Raw genomic sequence first — 17,751 nt, 5'->3', positions numbered from 1 at the left:
CTATTAGATCTGCATGAAAATGAGCTCACGGGTCTCAGTGCACCTCCTATTTCATAAGCTACTAATAATGCTTACACCTTCTTGGTCTCCAAGCACCTTCTAATCTTTATAGTGTGTTTATCTGCATAACACTTTTGTGAGACAGTGATGTGCTATTTCATCCTGCTTTACAGATGGAGAAGATAGGTCATGTAAATAGGCCCCCACAGGTCTAGGGACAACTCTGTAAAGGGTTTTTGCATTCAACCATGCAACATCTCACTTGTGCCTAGTTTTCTTGTACAGGAGAGATAAATTCTGGCACAGTAATTGATGGTTCCTTGTAATACAAAAGTAGGAAATGTGTAGGAGGTAAGTGGGGTTTAGATATCCCTTAAGTACCATTACAGCTTCTTCCTTGGGTTTTGTCATCTGTCAAGTGGTGTGGAGCTCACCAGTAGTCACCAAGGATATCAACAACTTTCTTAAAAAAAACCTCTCAGGTACTGAAAACTGATTTTCCAGCCAGAGACATGGTGACCACAACCTGTGTCCTGATGACTCTGCTCAGTGCTTGCTCAGCTGTCAATCTGATATTTCTCATAATTCCAAAATTGATTTAAAATGAACCAGGAATAAGGAAAGATCCCTCTGCCACATGCCCAGAGTGTATCAACTGGCTGAAATGAGCCTGCTGAAAATGCATTGTGCATTTTGTGGAATCACAGAATCATAGAACCATAGAATCCTAGAATCCTAGAATCATAGAATCATAGAATGGTTTGAGTTGGAAGGGACCTTAAAGATCATCTAGATCCAACCCCCCTGCATGGGTTGAAGGCTGAGCCATAACCAATATGCCAGGAGTGTCTGAAAGCACATGAAAACCCTTCTTGGCTGCAGTGGGATGATTTCTTGTATCAACTATGGGCCCATCTATTTTGCTTTCAATAAGAGGGCATTTGGTGACCTTGTGGTTTAGGCAAACTCCAGGGTCTTCATTTAGCAAAGGATCATTTCTAGTCTTGTGGAATCAGCAGCTCTCCTCTCAGCATCATTTTATTGACAACTGGTCTGATCAAGGGTGGTCATTTTGGGATCTTTCCTATTTTTTATGTAGCACTACTGTCAAATCCTGACTTGCTTGTAAGCAAATGGGAAGTGACAGTATTCTATGTTATTTATATTACTTCTTCCTTCTCTCAGCTCTACTCACTTGTCCGTTTCTTTTCCTTCATCCCAAGCCTTTCTAGTCTCTCTTTTGCTTCGTCTTATACCTGTTATTTTTGGTTAAGTCCATCCTCTATGTAACTGCTTCTGAAAGGCTTAAGGTAAACACAGAAGAGCAGTCTGATAAACAATTGCTGCAAGAAAGCCAAGAATAATAAAAGATAGCAGCAGGGAGCAATATTTAGGAGTAGGATGTAATTTTAAAGGTCAATAATGCACCAAGGTAATTTTGCCTGAGGCACAGCTCACCTTGAACACAGAGAGTTGGTATCTTTGGATTCTTGTTCTGCTAAATAAGTTTAATAGGCTGCCTCTGAGTTTATCTTTCTATCTTCCCCTGCTGCAGGCTTCCCCCCCCCCCCCCCTCTTCTTCCCGTGCCCAAATCCCTTCGTTCCCGGTTTCTCTCCCTCCTTCCCCCCAGCGGCACAGGGGGATGGGGATGGGGTTTAGAGTCAGGTCACAGGCTGGTGCTTCCTGCTGCTCCTTCCTCCTCAGGAAGAAGGATTCCTCACAGTCCTGCCCTGCTTCCCCACGGGGTCCCTCCCATGGCAGAGAGTCCTCCACCAACCTCTCCTCCATGAGTCCTTCCCACCAGGCCCGGAGCTGCTCCAGCCTGGGCTTCCCACAGAGTCACGGCTGCTTCGGGAACAGGCACCTCCCCTGGCCCGGGGGCTTCCATGGCTGCATCATCCCAGGCCACTGGCAGCAAATCCAAGTTCACCCCTCCTGGTGCCTTCAGGGAATGTTCCACCACGTTCCTCCACGAGTGCAGGGGCACAGCTGCCATCTCGCCGTGGGCTGCAGGGAAACTTGTGCTTGGGCACCTTCTTCCCCTTCTTCCTCACCAACCACAAGCACTTCTCTCCTTCCCCAGCACTGCTCTTCTCCCTTAAGTCCTTCTCTCCTCACGTGTTGTATCAGTTCTTTCCTATGTTAATGGCAGAGGCATCTGTTGTCCCTCTGATGGCTCCTTGGCTGGGTTTGGAGCAGGAGGAGTTTCTCAGCTTCTTGCTGGAGCCACCCTGGGACCCTTACACCACTACCAAAAAACCCACCAAACCAAACAAAAACATAAGTGCACTTCAAAAACCTTGAAACACATCTCCTTAATATTTTTTTAAATTATTTTTCCTGTCAGGCCTTCTGCAGGAAATGTTTGGTGTATTTGTATTCAACAAATAGCAGGTTTTTAATTTCCAGGTAGTGCTGCCTGTTGGATAAGTATCTGTATTATCACAGTTCAATTTTCTGTGTCTCCGTTTGTGTGATCTGAGAACAAACTGCTTGGACTTTTTGTGTTTGTTTCCATCCCTTGTCCATTTTAGCAGTTTCACACAGAATCACAGAATCATGGAATTTTTTTAGTTGGAAGGGACCTTCAAGATCATAGAGTTCCAACTGCCCTGCATGGGCAGGGACACCTTCCACTAGACCAGGTTGCTCAGAGCCTCATCCAGCCTTTCCTTGAGCACCTTCAGGGATGGAGCACCCACAACATCTCTGGGCAGCCTGTTCCAGTGTCTCACCACCCTCACACTGAAGAATTTCCACTTGATCTCCAACCTAAATCTCTCTTCTTTCAGCTTAAAACCATTACCCCTTGTCTTCTCACTGCAAGCCCCTGTAAAAAAACCCTCCCCAACTTTCCTGTAGTCCCTTCAGATACTGGAAGGTGCTCTAAGGTCTCCCCAGAGTCTTCTTTTTTCCAGGCTGAACAACTTCAACTCCCTCAACCTGTCCTCATAAGACAGATGCTCCAGCCCTCAGATCATTTTCATGGCCCTTTTCTGGACACATTCCAACAGGTCCACATCTTTCTTGTGCTGTAAATAAAACATAAAATAAAATTTTTGAAAAAGGTAGTAAATAGATTTCAGTTTTTATAAGCCCAAAGTTTACATTTGCAGACTGCTTGCTGCCCTGCAGTTCTCTGTCTGTCAGCATGGACAGATTCCCTCTTTGGCAAGTGCAAGTAAAAGATGGATGAGAAGAGCAGGGTCTGCCTCTCCTCCTTGTGTGATTGAAGACTTTGAAGGGGTTTTTGCAGAGTGTCCTCTTTGGTCCCATATGAAACCCATTCAGGACTTCATCAGTGTATCCATAAATGACAGCACATATTGCTAGGTGGTGAGGAACTTCAGTAAGTACCTGTGCAATGTTCCTCATGCTTATGCAATGCTTCCCTGGTGTCCTGTGCAGGCCAGGATAGAGTGCCTGCAATTAGGACTTCTCAGGCAGGTCCTTGGCAGGCTCTGTGTTTACAGGATCCATGATAAATCATGATGGTTTTTCTTGCCCAGGTTGTAAAAGAGATAACAGAAAATGATTGCACCAGGATTTTCTGGCTTCTGTATTTATAGAGTCCTGAGCTATAACAACATGTATTTCAGAGACACAAACCACAGCCCCATAACAGGCTTGATGCTATGGGCTGAGCTTACAGCATTAAATTGCAAGTGCTGGAGAATGTGCCATCAAATCCAGCCACATCTGGGGCTGAATACGGGGTTTTTTGCTCCCCTCTCAGCTTCTGTAAAGGCCAGACTTAACAACATTCCCACAGCAAAACATGCTGATATTCTGATACATGTGAAACGAGTGCTGCCCATCCCTGATGCTTTATTATCTCTAAGACAAAATCAGAAGCATCTACAGCTCCATGGGGAGAATTAGGAATGGGGGGGAGGGAAATGTCTTTTTAATAAAGACTTAAGGCAGAATTCTGATCCAATTAAAAAATATCCCTCCATAAAATATTAAACTAGACCCGGTTATTATTACAAAGTTTGAACACGAATACTAAAAGTCTCCTTGGGGAGATTTTTGAGACTTTTCTCTCACAAAGAGCTGGTGTGTCTCTGAACCTCCACTCCTCAGCCTTCCCCAACCTTATTTCTGAAAATGAAGATCAGAAAGAGATCACATTTGCCATGTCATTCTTGCCACATTTGACATGCCACCACAAAAGGCAATTAGTATCATCAGCTACAATTAACAGTGCTGAAAGAACAATGTCCAGGAGGAAGCCACATATGGATATCAACACAGGCTGCTGATTTTAATAAAGAAGGACTATTTTCTGGCATTAACTAATTATGTGTCGCTCTAGGTATTTTCTCTCTTTTCTTGCAAGTAACTTGTACCATGAGGAGGAAGGAAGCCTTTCTTTTTCCCAGTCTAGAGCTCTAGTATCAAAGCCCGACCACTGCAAAGAGGATAATGTTAAACTTTGCCAGTTTGCAGTTAACCATGAGCCAGCAGTGTGCCCTGGTGCCGAGAGGGCCAATGGAATCCTGGGGTGCATAAGGAAGAGTGTGGCCAGCAGGTCGAGGGAGGTCATTCTCTCCCTCTGTTCTGCCCTGGTGAGGCCACAGCTGGAGAACTGGGACCAGTTCTGGGCTCCTCAGTTCAAGAGAGACAGGAACTGATGAAGAGGTTTCAGGGAGGACAACAAAGCTGACTGGGGGGTTGGAGCATCTCCCTGATGAGGAAAGGCTGAGAGAGCTGGGACTGTTCAGCCTGGAGAAGAGAAGGCTGAGGGGAGATCTTATCAATGCCTACAAGTATCTAGGGGTGGGTGCAGGGAGGATGGAGCCAGACTCTGCTCAGCAGTGCCCAGGGACAGGACAAGGGGCAATGGGCACGAGCTGGAACGTGGGAAGTGCCATGGAAATATGAGGAGAAACTTCTTTAGGGTGAGGGTGACAGAGCCCTGGGCCAGGCTGCCCAAGGAGGGTGTGGAGTCTCCTTCTCTGGAGATGTTCAAGACCCCCCTGGATGCAGCCCTGGGTAATGGGCTCTAGGGGATCCTGTGTATAAATCTAGTTGCTTGTTCAACCTCCATAGTTCCTGTCATATGTGTCACACATCCATAAACCCTCTGGCTTTATTCGCATAGTTTTTCCCTCTGTTAGTTCCCAAATAATAGGAATGTGGACCATAACTGAAGGGAGTGAGTTATTGCTCGTTGGCACATCCCTGACAACCTCCAGTTGGGTTCTCAGTCCATCTCAGTTGCAAGATAAAACACACTGGCTTGAACTGCTTTTCTAGTGGTTTTACGACATAATTCCATTGGGCTAAGAGTATTCCAACTATTATTATGAGGCTGTGAATTAAACCAGCACATTGTGCTGTTCAGGATGACCTTGTAAGATATAACCTTCTGAAAGAACTGTACGACTTCATTTCTCTAAGATATCGTGAGGCAAAACCACAGCTGATCAATCCAAACAATGTCAGTCCCCCACACTTCCCACTTCAGCATACCATTTATATGCATATTTTATAAGCATATATGCAATGGTGAGGACCTCAAACACTATCCCTATATATGGGTGATTAAATATGGGGTTCAAACCAGAATTAAATTCTGACTCATTATAGATGTGATCTGCAAGGCAGAACCCTAGCATCATATGTCTCCAGTGCAGGAGAAACTCTAAAACAACCTTCCTTACACCACTCTAGGTTCATCTTTTCCTTCTTTTAAAATCAGTCCCTTCACCTTAATCAATAATTTCTCGTGCTTGTTTCTGGGTGTCATTTGTTCTACCTCTTCCCAGCATCCCGGCATCCTGAACTAAGACAGGACCATTCATCTTCCTGCTTTGTGGTTCTGAATAAGTGAACCTAACAGCTTGAATATTTATTGGCAGTTTAGAAACATCTAAACACAGTCACATCCCTAAAAAGTAGCCAGATACTGCTTTTCCATGGCCCTTCAAGTGTTTCTTATCTCCCTGAAGTATTTAGGGCTCAGCTGAAACAACCAGGTGTTTTGCTGTGGAGTCCAAGAGGCCTTTAGTTTAGCTGTCACTCCCTTGATAAAAGGAACATTACATTCTCAGAATGTAATGACATAAACATGCATTTATCACCTGCTTATCATCCTTCTCTCCGCTCCAATTACTTTTTGTGTAACAGACTCTACACCAGAACCCAAACCTAAAGGAAGACCAACTGAGCTGGAGTTAAACCAACATGAAGAGCTACTTCCCACACAGTGGCACTCCAAGGGTGATGCAGGACTTGCAGCTCTTGCACAGATGGCTTCCAGTGGTGCAAACAGAGATTTCTTGTCTCTTTGCTTTGTTTTAGTCAGGCTTCCACTACCCAGGTTTGCTGCCTTTTGGCCAGGAATCTGCCCAAAAATGCTTTTTGTCCCCCTGTGCCAGGGCCCCTTTTACACCTCAAAGACTCCTTTCTCTTTTTCTAACTGACCTTCATTTCTCCCTGTCCAGCTGAATGAAAACTCTAACATTTACTGGCTATATTTACAGTGTCATAGAAGAGATCTTGCAGAGAGATATGTGTTCCCTGGTATGATTCCATTTAGGGTAATGGCAATCCCTTGTGCAAGAAAATAACCCCCTGATTTTCTTCTTGTGCCCTCGTCTTTCATGTGTCCCACAGTCTTTTAATTAAGCAATAATTTGGAAGCTCTGTAAGACAGGGATATATCTGTCCTTGGTCCCATAAAGTACTTTATAGCATGTTATAAAGACAGGCAGAAATTTTGCTAATCAATCTGTTGGCATGACACCAATATACTGGAATTGAGTTAACAGTGAGCTCAGGAAATGCATAGCCCTGTGAAATCTAGTTTGTTTTCCTGAGATTTGTTAATATCTCTTAAACCCAGTGTGCTCAGTTTGTGTCTATCCAAAGGACTTCCTAGGGCAGAGGTGGGTAGACTCTGAAAACATTCCTTTCTTATTAATGCCACCCGTGGCATCATATTATTCTCAAAGGCAACTATGATTTGGTTTATCCCACGCTGATCCTGAAAGAGGAACCCAGACCTTAAAAATGAACCAATTTTCTCTTGAGATTATCAGGAAAGGATTAAGGTTGGAATAAGGCAGCTCAAGAGAAGGAGAACTACAGAAAGGGATATTTGTGACCCAAGGAAAAGATTTAGGAAATGTCTAAGAGTACATGAGAATAGTGATCTACTGGAAAAAATACAAAGGCAAAAAAATGCCAATCTAAATTAGGAATTTAATTTAGACTAATGACTTTTAAATGACATTTAACATGCCAGTTAATAAATCCAACATGCAATTTTTGCATTGTCCCATCTGCTGTCAAGGGAAAATTGTGGGAACTGAGCTTATGACAATCCAAGGGTTTAACAAATCCAGCCAACAATGGCTCTAATGAACTTAACCTGCTGGATAGGGGGAAAATGTACCTCACCTTTCTTCTGTTTGAATTATTTGATTTCCACTGAGACACACTCAGCACAAGCTGTGTGACATTTTGCTTTGGAAAAGTAAAAGAGAAAATAAAGGAGGCAGGGAAGATATGTGCATAATCATTCCTGCATTGGCCATTTATCACCTAGGATATGATTGCATGAAAGCCACCATGCTTCACTTTGAGCCTACATGCTCTGAGTGTAGACTAAAACCTCTTGTGCTACACCTCATCATTCCAGATCCATTTGGGTGCAGTGGTCATAGATAAGCAGGGCCCCTTGGTGACCAGGATAAACTTGCAGAGACAAAGAGAAGACCCAAGCTCATTAGGCAGTAGGCTGCTAGAAAAGGGAAGGGAAAGTAGATTTTCTGGTCATATTTGGCTCTGTGGTATGAATAGTTTCCTTACCCCATTGACCAGAACTGTCTCATTGAAGTTCTTCTGTACTATTAGTCTGCAAATATCTACACATTATCAATTATCTTCATGTTAACTCACAATTTATCAATAAAAGAACACTTCTTGGTCTTTCCTGAATGACATTTAGCACAGGGAGCACATTTGGCCCTCATTTGTATAGTAGTGTAGAAATAACTTGCATTTTTTGACATGACCCTCACCTCTGTGTCCTCTCTGTATTTGGGATCTTCTCTTTCCTTTCAAAAACTATGTGCCCCGTTGGGTGCTACTGTATAATCACAGCTATTATAAAATGTTCTAATAAGTGTGCTAGAAGGAGTATTAAGGTAGTTAGAGGGAGTCAGAGGCAATGGGAGTCTGGACAAGAGGGAGGTGAAATTCAGCGTGGAGAACAAGAGATCACAGTAATTAAAAGGGAGAGGAGAGCAGAAAGAAATTAACTCAATCTCCAGTGAAAGGGAGGGAGGGACATCTTTAAAATCTGTTAGCAGTTTACAAGTGCCTCCAACCTCTCTGGTAATGTTAATCATGGGTACCAGTTTCCTCAGCATGTGCATGTTCTGGGGAGCAACACATTAATTAATACTAAGTACCTAATCCATGGCCTGCCTCAGCTTTCAAGGCACATTATAAATATTGGCAAGAAAGATCATTAAAAGCAACACAGATCGAATGTTCAGCTTGATTTGTAGAAATTGCCTAGCAGCAAAGGTGCTGTGAAGATGGATGAGTTTGTTAAAAGGGAAAGAAGATTTCAAATATCATTTTGTAAGGAAATGAATAGCTCCTTCCTACCTCTGCAGTCTGGCCACAAACACAGGCATCCAGAGTGAAGGGGAAAAAAAAGGAAGGAAGGTTTTCTCATTCTTATGGGCAGCTCACAGACTGCTGAAAAATAACATTTGGTGCTGCCTCTTGACAGGAATTTTTTAAGGACTGGACCACAGTTACCAGCGATTTCTTGGGCTACTCTATCATCTTTTTTTGCCTGCTGCTTTCTGCTCCACCACACGCTGAGCTGTTTCTATCTCTTACCCCCAACACTGATGGGCAGGGTGAAATCCATCAGTGAGACTCTGGAAACCTGCAGATTTCCAGCCCTGGGACAATGTATGATTCAAAGCCTTTTGGTTTAGGATATTTAAATGATAAAGCATTTGAAACATTTAAAAGGGAATTTTCAGACCACCTGGTAGACTTAGAAGAACAAGTTCTTTTAACAGCCGGGAGGGCATCTGTAAAGCCAGATGTTTTTACATCTCTGATCTTACTGCAAGGATCTTCAGTTTCCCAAACTTCAAATGTACTTAGAATCACAGAATTACTGCCTCCACTTCCATGTCTGTTCATCCAACCCACACTTCATCACCTGCTTTGTGAGATCCTATGGGAAAAAGTGTCAAAAGCCTTACTGTCTAGGTAGACAATGTCTAGGTAGACAGTGTCCACCACCTTCCCCTCATTCATCAAGTCTGTCATTTCACTGTAGAAGATCACCAGGTTTGTCAAGTATGACTTCTTCTTTGTGAATTCCTGCTGACTATTCCCAATGCCTTCATGTGCCTTGATGTGCTTGAGTACTCCTGAGGTCCTTCAAGGATCTGGAAATGTTCTCCAGGATTATCTGCTCCATTATATTCCTGGGGATCAAGGTGAGGTTGGCTGACCAGCTGGTAGTTGCCCGGGTCCTCCTTCCTGTCCTTTTTGTAGATAGGAGTGTCATTTACCTGCCTCCAGTCCTCATGCACTTCATCCAGTCACCCCAATCATCCAAAGGTTATTGGCAATGGCCTTGCAGTGACATCAGCCAGCTCAGCACCCACAGGTACATCTCAACAGAACACATGGACTTCTACATGTCCAATTGCCTTAAGTATTCTCTAACCTGATCATCTTCCACTACATGCGTGTCTTTCTTCCTCCAAACTTTATCCCTGGTTTCAAGCCCCTCAGATTTCTAAAGGCCAGTCTGATTAGTAGAGGCTGAGGCAAAGAGAGCATTCAATGTCTCAGTACCACGAGGAAAACCTTCCCTAGAATTCAATTAACTTCCTATCCACAGTCAAATTCTCCCAAGATCATGTTTCTACTGAACCTCCTGACCTTTTGAGAGGACACTTGTGGAGTATTTCTAGAAGTCAGGATTTTTATCTATAAGGATTTTTTTCCTTGAGGTTGCACTATCTTTTCCTGCCAAAGGTATTTTTTGTTTTTCTCCTCAACTACAACTTCTGCCCTAAAAGTCTGGGAGTAACCAACCCCTCTTATAAAAAAAGATTTTTCTCCTCTGGGATCTTCTTTACACACATAGAAAAGCTTATTCATCAGAGAACGTGACCTTCAAACTTGATTTCATGCCCCCAAACTCAGTAATACAGTTGTAATTGACTTAAACAGCAGCCCTCCTCAGGAAATCCTGGTGCTGTAATCCTGGTGCAGAGAGAGGGACCAGGAAGATTTAACCAACACCAAGATTTGTTAAGAAATCTCTAATGCTCATGTGATCACTTGGAACATGCTTTTCAGTTTCACAGAAAAAAACTGATACATCATAAACTGTATAGAATTGTTATTATTCTTATTATTGTTGTTGTTGCTGTTACTGTTATGATTATTCCAGAGAGTGCACATAACAGGCTCTCTAACATCCTATAAGATAAAACTGTCAAAAAAATTTAAGGATACTTAGACTCCTTGTTTTAAAAAGAAAAAACCCCCACTCATTCTTTTTGTTTATGTGTCATTCCTTGCACCCTTCCACTCTTTTTTCTCCATCAAGTCTCCCTTCCTGTCTTCCCAATGGGTTATCTGAAATTGCTGTAATATATAAAATAAGGATTTTAGTGCCATTTGGATAATATTTCCCTTCTTCTCCAATTATGGGACAGATATTTTCCCCAGACAATGTAAAATAACACAAATCTTCAGATGACAGCCTGGCAATAGCTCAAAATCTGGGAAGGGAAGGCAGTGAATCCTCTGGGGAAACTGATGGAAATGTCAAGGATACAGAAGGAAACAGATAATGTCTCCATTGCTGGAACATGCTCACCCACTGCTGGATTACAATTTACTGTGGATAGAAATGATTGCATAGATGTTGCAGGTCACACAGAAAATGGATGTGCCCTCTCTGGAATCTCACTGCTTTTAAAATACAGTTGGAGCTTTATCACAAACCTATCCATGATTTTGACACCAGTGCTAAATGTGCTGCCACAAACCCCAAAATCAATAGGCTGGAAGGAGACCCAATACTTCAAACCACCCCTTGGCTGTCATAGTCACTGCTGTGTGACCACGTCCTCATGGCTACAGCTGCCAATGATGCATGCAGGAAACTTGCCTGTCAGAAACATTGAGGAGTTCTGTATGGGTTCAGGGGACAGAACAGAGTCAATTATTTGCCTTGCAACAAGATATTTCAGGCTTTGAAACCTGGAGAACCAAAAGTGGTGAACAGGGCTGTCCTGAATATCCAACACACCTTAACTTTTAAAAAGTGCTTGGAGGTCTCTTAAGTGCTGAGTAACTGTTAAGTGCAATTACATCTAAATATTTAAGAAGCATCATACTACTAATACTATTTTTATCTTCCAAAAAGGGTTGCAGAATCAACCCTTTCATTGTCTGTAATCACTTAAGATTCTGAGTTACTTTTGCTCAAGAGGGAATGATATCTTTGGTGTCTGGGCTAAGATCCAAATGAGTAATTACATTCTGCAAGCCTACATTCATCCTCAAGTTTTATATTAGATAAAGTTCTTTTCACTTAGCAATGTTTCTTTTTAAAGACTGACATCTTCCGAGCTACAGGCATCTGCATTTCACTGATGAGTGAAATAATTCCTATATAAACATAATTTGAATAAATCAAGTCCTTTGTGGTTTCAAAACCCACTGTCCGCTCCAATTCATGTTTTCCATTTGTTATATGCACAGAATAAAAACCTGTAATGCCAACAAAACAAAAATCCATCAAATCTTTGATTTCAGGGAACAGCCTAAGCACAGGCAGTGGGGGAAAATGCTTTGGGCAATTCAAGTTTGCTTTCAAGTGTTTTGCTCATAAACAGCTTTTAATGAAATGCTTTTTAAACTGAGTATGATGCATGTAAAAATAAAGCACCTATTCACCTGCTGAAATTCCCATTAACAAAATTCCAAATAAGATTAACTGAAATTAACAAATCTGTGAACTTCCTTGAGATACTTTTTAGAAGTCTCAGGCTCAGTAAATAATTAATTGGTATGAGTTTTTGCATCTGTTCAGAAATACAAACCCAGCAGCACAGATTAAATGTGCTTTACTTGCTAATGATTCTCAGTGCATCACAGCTGAGCAGTAGGAAGGCAGATGAACTGAAATGAGTAAGTTAAAGGCAAAAATGATATTGCCAGGCTACATCAAGTTGTTTGCAAATCAGATCTTGAACCTAAAATACAATTTTGTTCACAATCTTCGGTTCAGAAGAACTTGCTATTGGTGACCTGTGGAACATTACTCAGTGCTATGTTGTTATATCTGATGTTTTATTTCAGATGAGTAGTCATGACTGAAGATAGAGTGAGTAGTTTCCTCTGGAAGTTTTTCCCATGAATGATCCTCTTACAAAGAAGAAAGGGAAAGCTGGTCACACAGCTCTGCTAGGGACAGGGAATTCCCTCATTATTTTTTAGGATGAGATCTATACACAGATCCCACATGGAATGAAAAAAACAAAAAACAAACAAACAAACAAACAAAAAACACAAAAAAGATGGGAAACTCCTTTCTAAGGTGGTGTTGTCTGCACCAGGCTTTTTTCTGTGATGAGGGTGGTCTTGGTTTATTCCTGCTCACCTTGGATGTGCTGTCACCCCACTCATTCCCATCCAACCTCCATCCAGGCCAGGAGAATGTAGTTTTCTTGTGGGACCACCCAAATGACTGTGCCCACTAGCTCTCCTCTGTCATACTGCTTTGCTGAAAGACATAGGTTTGTTGGACTAAAAACTTAGAGGTTAAACAGAATAAATCATAAACAATCATATTCTTACCAGGCTAAACCTTGTTATTGCAAGTTATTGATTAGACCGGTCAAATCTCTTATAGCTTAAAGGATTTTACATCATTTACAGTAATTGCAGTGTCTTCCTAACAGGTAAATCTGTCTCTGAACTCCCTGAAGGACATCCTAGCTGGGCAGGAGTGAGCAATAACTTCCCAGTTATTTTTGTGAAGCCGGGATTTTGCCCGCTTAAGGAAGTGGAGAGGATTTTCTATTTGCATCTATGTTTCTGTGGGTTCTACTATCCCAAACCAGCTCAGTGCCTGGGGGAGCAGCAGCCTGGGCCATGGCATCACAGTTACCACACTGTATAACCTGGCACATGCCTGTTCTCCAGCTGCAGGGAAATCCCACACGTGGTTTTGGTCACATTCAGTCTGAAGCTGAAAAGGTGAAGACACTTCACGTTCCCTCAGTTCCCTCAGACTGAGATAAAACCACTGCAGCTTTTTTCTGCTCTGCCTAAGCTAGAATTTCATTCTGGAAGTTTACCTTCCCAAAGGCTGTTGTGTCCTGCTGTGACTGGGATCATGCACACCATTTAAATTAAGGTACATTAAGGTACCTTTCCACTCAGGAACTGAGCTCATTTTCCCCAGATGAACAGGTGGTTTTCATGTTCATTTTAGACACAAGTCTAACTGTGTAATCATTGTAAAATAATTATACTTTTCTTACAAAGCAATCACAGGCTAGCACTCTGGTAGTAAATAAATTTATCAAGGCAGCAGGCTCAGTGAGTTATTTTCATTTGTCTAAATGACAGGCATTGACACTAGAATATTCCTTGGGACATCTTTTCACTCTTAGTAAAGCAACTGAGTGAAAAGTGCCTTTCGACTATGGATTTTGTTCCCAGCTCATTGACACCTCATGATGGTGTTAATTGGTACGTGTTGGTACCTGCAAGACTGGGTTAATATTTAGTGAAAGGTCTCCACTGGTATCTCTGAGATAGGATCAGGTCCTCTAGCTGTAGCACCTCAAATTCTTCTCAGTGAGTACCTTCTGACATGTGGATTCTTTTGTGAGGGTGTATTGAGGAGCATTGTGACTCTTCAGGATAGTAAAAATGTACAATATTCCAAATAACAGGAAAATAAATTTCAATTTTAAACACTTTTCTTCATCTGGTTCTATGATCTGAATCAAGTAAATAACTACAGCGAGTCTGGAGCAAGGACACCTGAAATCTTCTCCTAGCCCTGGCAGGGATTTGTCTTATGACCTTGGGCAAGGTGAAGTTCAGATTTTCTGTACCTCAGCTTCCCCATTTGCAGAATGGTAATAATAATTCTTACTTCACAAGAAGACCCGTGGGGCTTAATTGCCATCCGTAAAGCACCTTGAAATCCTTAGATAAAAGGTTCTGTAAAAGGGCAAATGTAATTACTGTTATTATAGTGGTGCAGCTATAAAATATTCATGGTATAATGGCAAGTCTGGTGAGCAGTCAGAAGCTTGTAAGATCAATTGCTGTGCATGAATGCACAAGCACATTAGCAGGTTGTACACGATGCAGGGCAATATCCTGCCAGCTACTGGGGTCCTGTCCTGCAGAGCCTCAGTTTCCCACTGAACTCAAGGGGAAGCCCTGGCAAATGTGAGTTCAAATACGTTGCAGGATCAAAAGTTTACCGAAAGCAGTAGAAATTTTCAGAATGGTTGTTTTCCTATTGATCAGAAACATTCTAGGAAACTAGAGTGAACTGTTGTGCTGGCACCCAGCACCAGGGAATGGAGAGCTGGATCCACAACTGGTAGAAATCATGGCAGCTTTTCTAAAGTCAGTGCAGCTCCATTGGTTTGTGGCAGTGAACTACTTAAAAACACAAAGCATTCTGGAGGGGTTTTTTAAGACACAAATGAGGACTATTACACCAAATTAAACTTGCTTTGAGTTGATAAAATAAATAAATAAATAGATACATGTTTTTTTTCAAGATTCAGTTGCTACATAAACAGAGAAAAGTGTCGAGATTATCTCTGAAATATATAGGAAAAAAATAATTCCTTAGGATAGGACTTTCATAGGCTGGACTTGATGATTTTAAAGGTCTTTTCCAGTCTTGGTGATTTGATGATTCTGTGATTTAGATTAGCAAAGGGATACACTGTGGATTTAAATTATTACTATTCCCCCTGTTCTTGCATTTGTTGTTGCTTCGAGGTTCACAGAACCAGGTGTTTTGCTTTGAAGCAAGTTGTCAGTAATGAACTTCCAACCAATGAGAAGACACAATTAGTAACTGACAGTGCTTTTGTGCAATGCAGGTAGTTAAGGACTTCTAGCTCAAGGACAATGCTAAAAGTCATAAGAAGACTAACCAGTGCTGGCACATTGGCTGGCTGCACTTTCAAAGATAATCTAGCCTTGGACACTTTGTAACACTGGCATCATATCCCACCTTTTCTTTCCACCACACCTGAGCTCATGTCCACTGTTTTCAGCAGACATAAAAATTCATACTGTCTTCAGTGTCCATCTGAGCCTTCTCCATCTGTGCTTTGGCACCTTCCTTAAAATTCTTTCCTTCCAATATTCATTTGGCATGTCCTCAGATTTGAATTGATGACAACATAAGATTTTTTAAAATATGAGTCCCAGTGCTGCAAAGGTAATATCAAAATGAGAATTTTCTCCAGTAAGATGTTACAGGAATTTAATTTTTGAGAGGGACAGAACGTTTCTCTTCAGCCCTGTGCATGTATCTCAGTAACCTATGCAAAGGAAATTTCCCAGTGCAAAAGAATGCAGCTGAAGCAGTCAACATTTGCCTTGCATCCCTTGTAAGCCCAGTGTAAAGGCTGGGACTTGGGATATCCCCCTGAAGCTCTGGGGACACTCTGTGAAACTACGGTTAGGAGTTCTCTGAGCAAATGTTTCTCCATTAGAAGTTATGGAGCTGAAACTTCAATTAGAGGATCTATTTTCAGTGAAGACCAGGAAAATTGTGCCTACAAACTGATAGTGAACTTTGGCTCTTTGACTGCCTGAAAGATTTTTCAAGAAGCTCTGAGTGTGAATGACTTAGAATCAGATGTTTCCAAGCTTTCCATGAGGTCTCATTTAGCCTCTTTTCTTAGAGGAGGTACATCAGAACTTCAAGTCCTTTGAGTAAAAATCAAATTTCCCAGCCCACCAGGCATTTGGCAGCAAACCTGGGTAGTTTCCAAGCTCCCAGTTCCTTGACAGTCTCTCTAACTGGTTTCCCCAGATGAGAGAGTGTGTGCAGATTCTCTTTCTCCAATCCATCCCCACAAAAAGGCAGGGAGAGTTGAAAGCACACTTTGATTTTGGGGAAACAGGAACAATCTTGGTGTGATCAGACTGCCTTGGCGGATTTGGAATTAAATGCTGGAACATTTAGGTTCTGCAGAACAATAGTACTGTGAGGAAAAATAGAGCAATGCATTCTCCTTTTTGCCATTGATTTAAGAATTAATTTTTTCCAAGATGCCAGTATAATCTATGGAAGGTAAATTTTCTTTTCCAGGCAGCTCTTCCCTATGGTATGACACACAGGTGACCTTAACAAAGCTGTCTTGGAGTACAGAGCCCAAAACATTGCTTTAATTTATGGTAGATGTCCTGAATTTCTGTTCATAGGTTGTCCAGCATCAGTGGTTCTTCCATCCTTCCAGTACATGAAGGGGGTCTACAGCAAAACTGGAGAGGGGCTGTTTACCAGGGTGAGTAGCAATAGGATGAGGGGCCATGGTCTTAAAGTAGAGCAGGGGAGATTTAGATTTGACATTAGGAAGTTCTTTACAATGAGAGTGGTGAGACAGTGGAACAGGTTGCCCAGAGGGGTGGTGGAGGCTCCATCTCTGGAAAAATTCAAGGTCAGGCTCAACTAGGCTCTGCTCAACCTGATTTAGTTGAACATGTCCCTGCTCACTGCAGGGGGGCTGGACTAGATGACCTTTAAAGGTCCCTTCCAACCCCACACATTCTGTGATTCTGTGATCTTGGTGTTTCTTCAAATCACGTTACATAAATAGGCAAATATGAAATTAAACCCGTGGGAGGACTGAGGCAGAAAAGATGCACAAAATGAGGAATTAAAGTATTTAACTACGTAGTGAGAAAATATTAATGATATGGGGATATTCAAAACAAGAAAATGGACAAAGGAGTCTGTGCTGTGTACATCAGTACCTAGTAAAAACTGTGACTTGTGAGAAAGACCTTCCAAAATTCCAAAATACTCAGCATCCTCAGCTTTTTAAATTAATTACATGACCTCAGAAAACATTTTTCCTAGGAATTTTTTATACAGAGTTTGATTGATTTCTTCCTTTCCTTTACAAGGATATTTAGAGAATATATTTGTCCTTTTTTAGCATAAGGCTGCTTATCTCTGTATGAATAAGAGTGGAAAGTCAGAATCCTCAAATCCATTAAAAGTGCTACAACATCTAGAAACTGCAAAATCTAAGGTTTAAAATATATATATTTTTAACACCTAAGGCAAGCACTTCACAGCTGGTGAGGAGAATTACCTATAATCCTTGCCCCAGAGAAGTCCAGCCCATGCAATGATTTAGACCAATTCTTTGGTCCTGCTAGTATCAGTCATAATCAGTGGGACTACTGGCAATATTCAGATTAGCTGGGCATAAATCTTTGCAGAATGTCAGATCTGACCAAATGAACAAGCTCAACAAGTGGCAGGAGGGAGGCAGGGGGAGGGAGAAGGGATGTCAGGATCTCTGCACTTAAGCAGATGGGATAATCCATCTAGTTCACCAGGCTGGTACCTGCAGTTCTTCCCTGCAAGAAGCAGCTGGGAAGGAGAGTCATGCTCTACCATTCAGCAGCATAATCCTCACCTCCAAATACCATGTGTTTTGCTTGAAAAT

Source organism: Apus apus, chromosome 4, assembly GCF_020740795.1.
Source record: "Apus apus isolate bApuApu2 chromosome 4, bApuApu2.pri.cur, whole genome shotgun sequence".
Taxonomy (NCBI): Eukaryota; Metazoa; Chordata; class Aves; order Apodiformes; family Apodidae; genus Apus; species Apus apus.
This window is presented reverse-complemented; position numbering follows the sequence as displayed.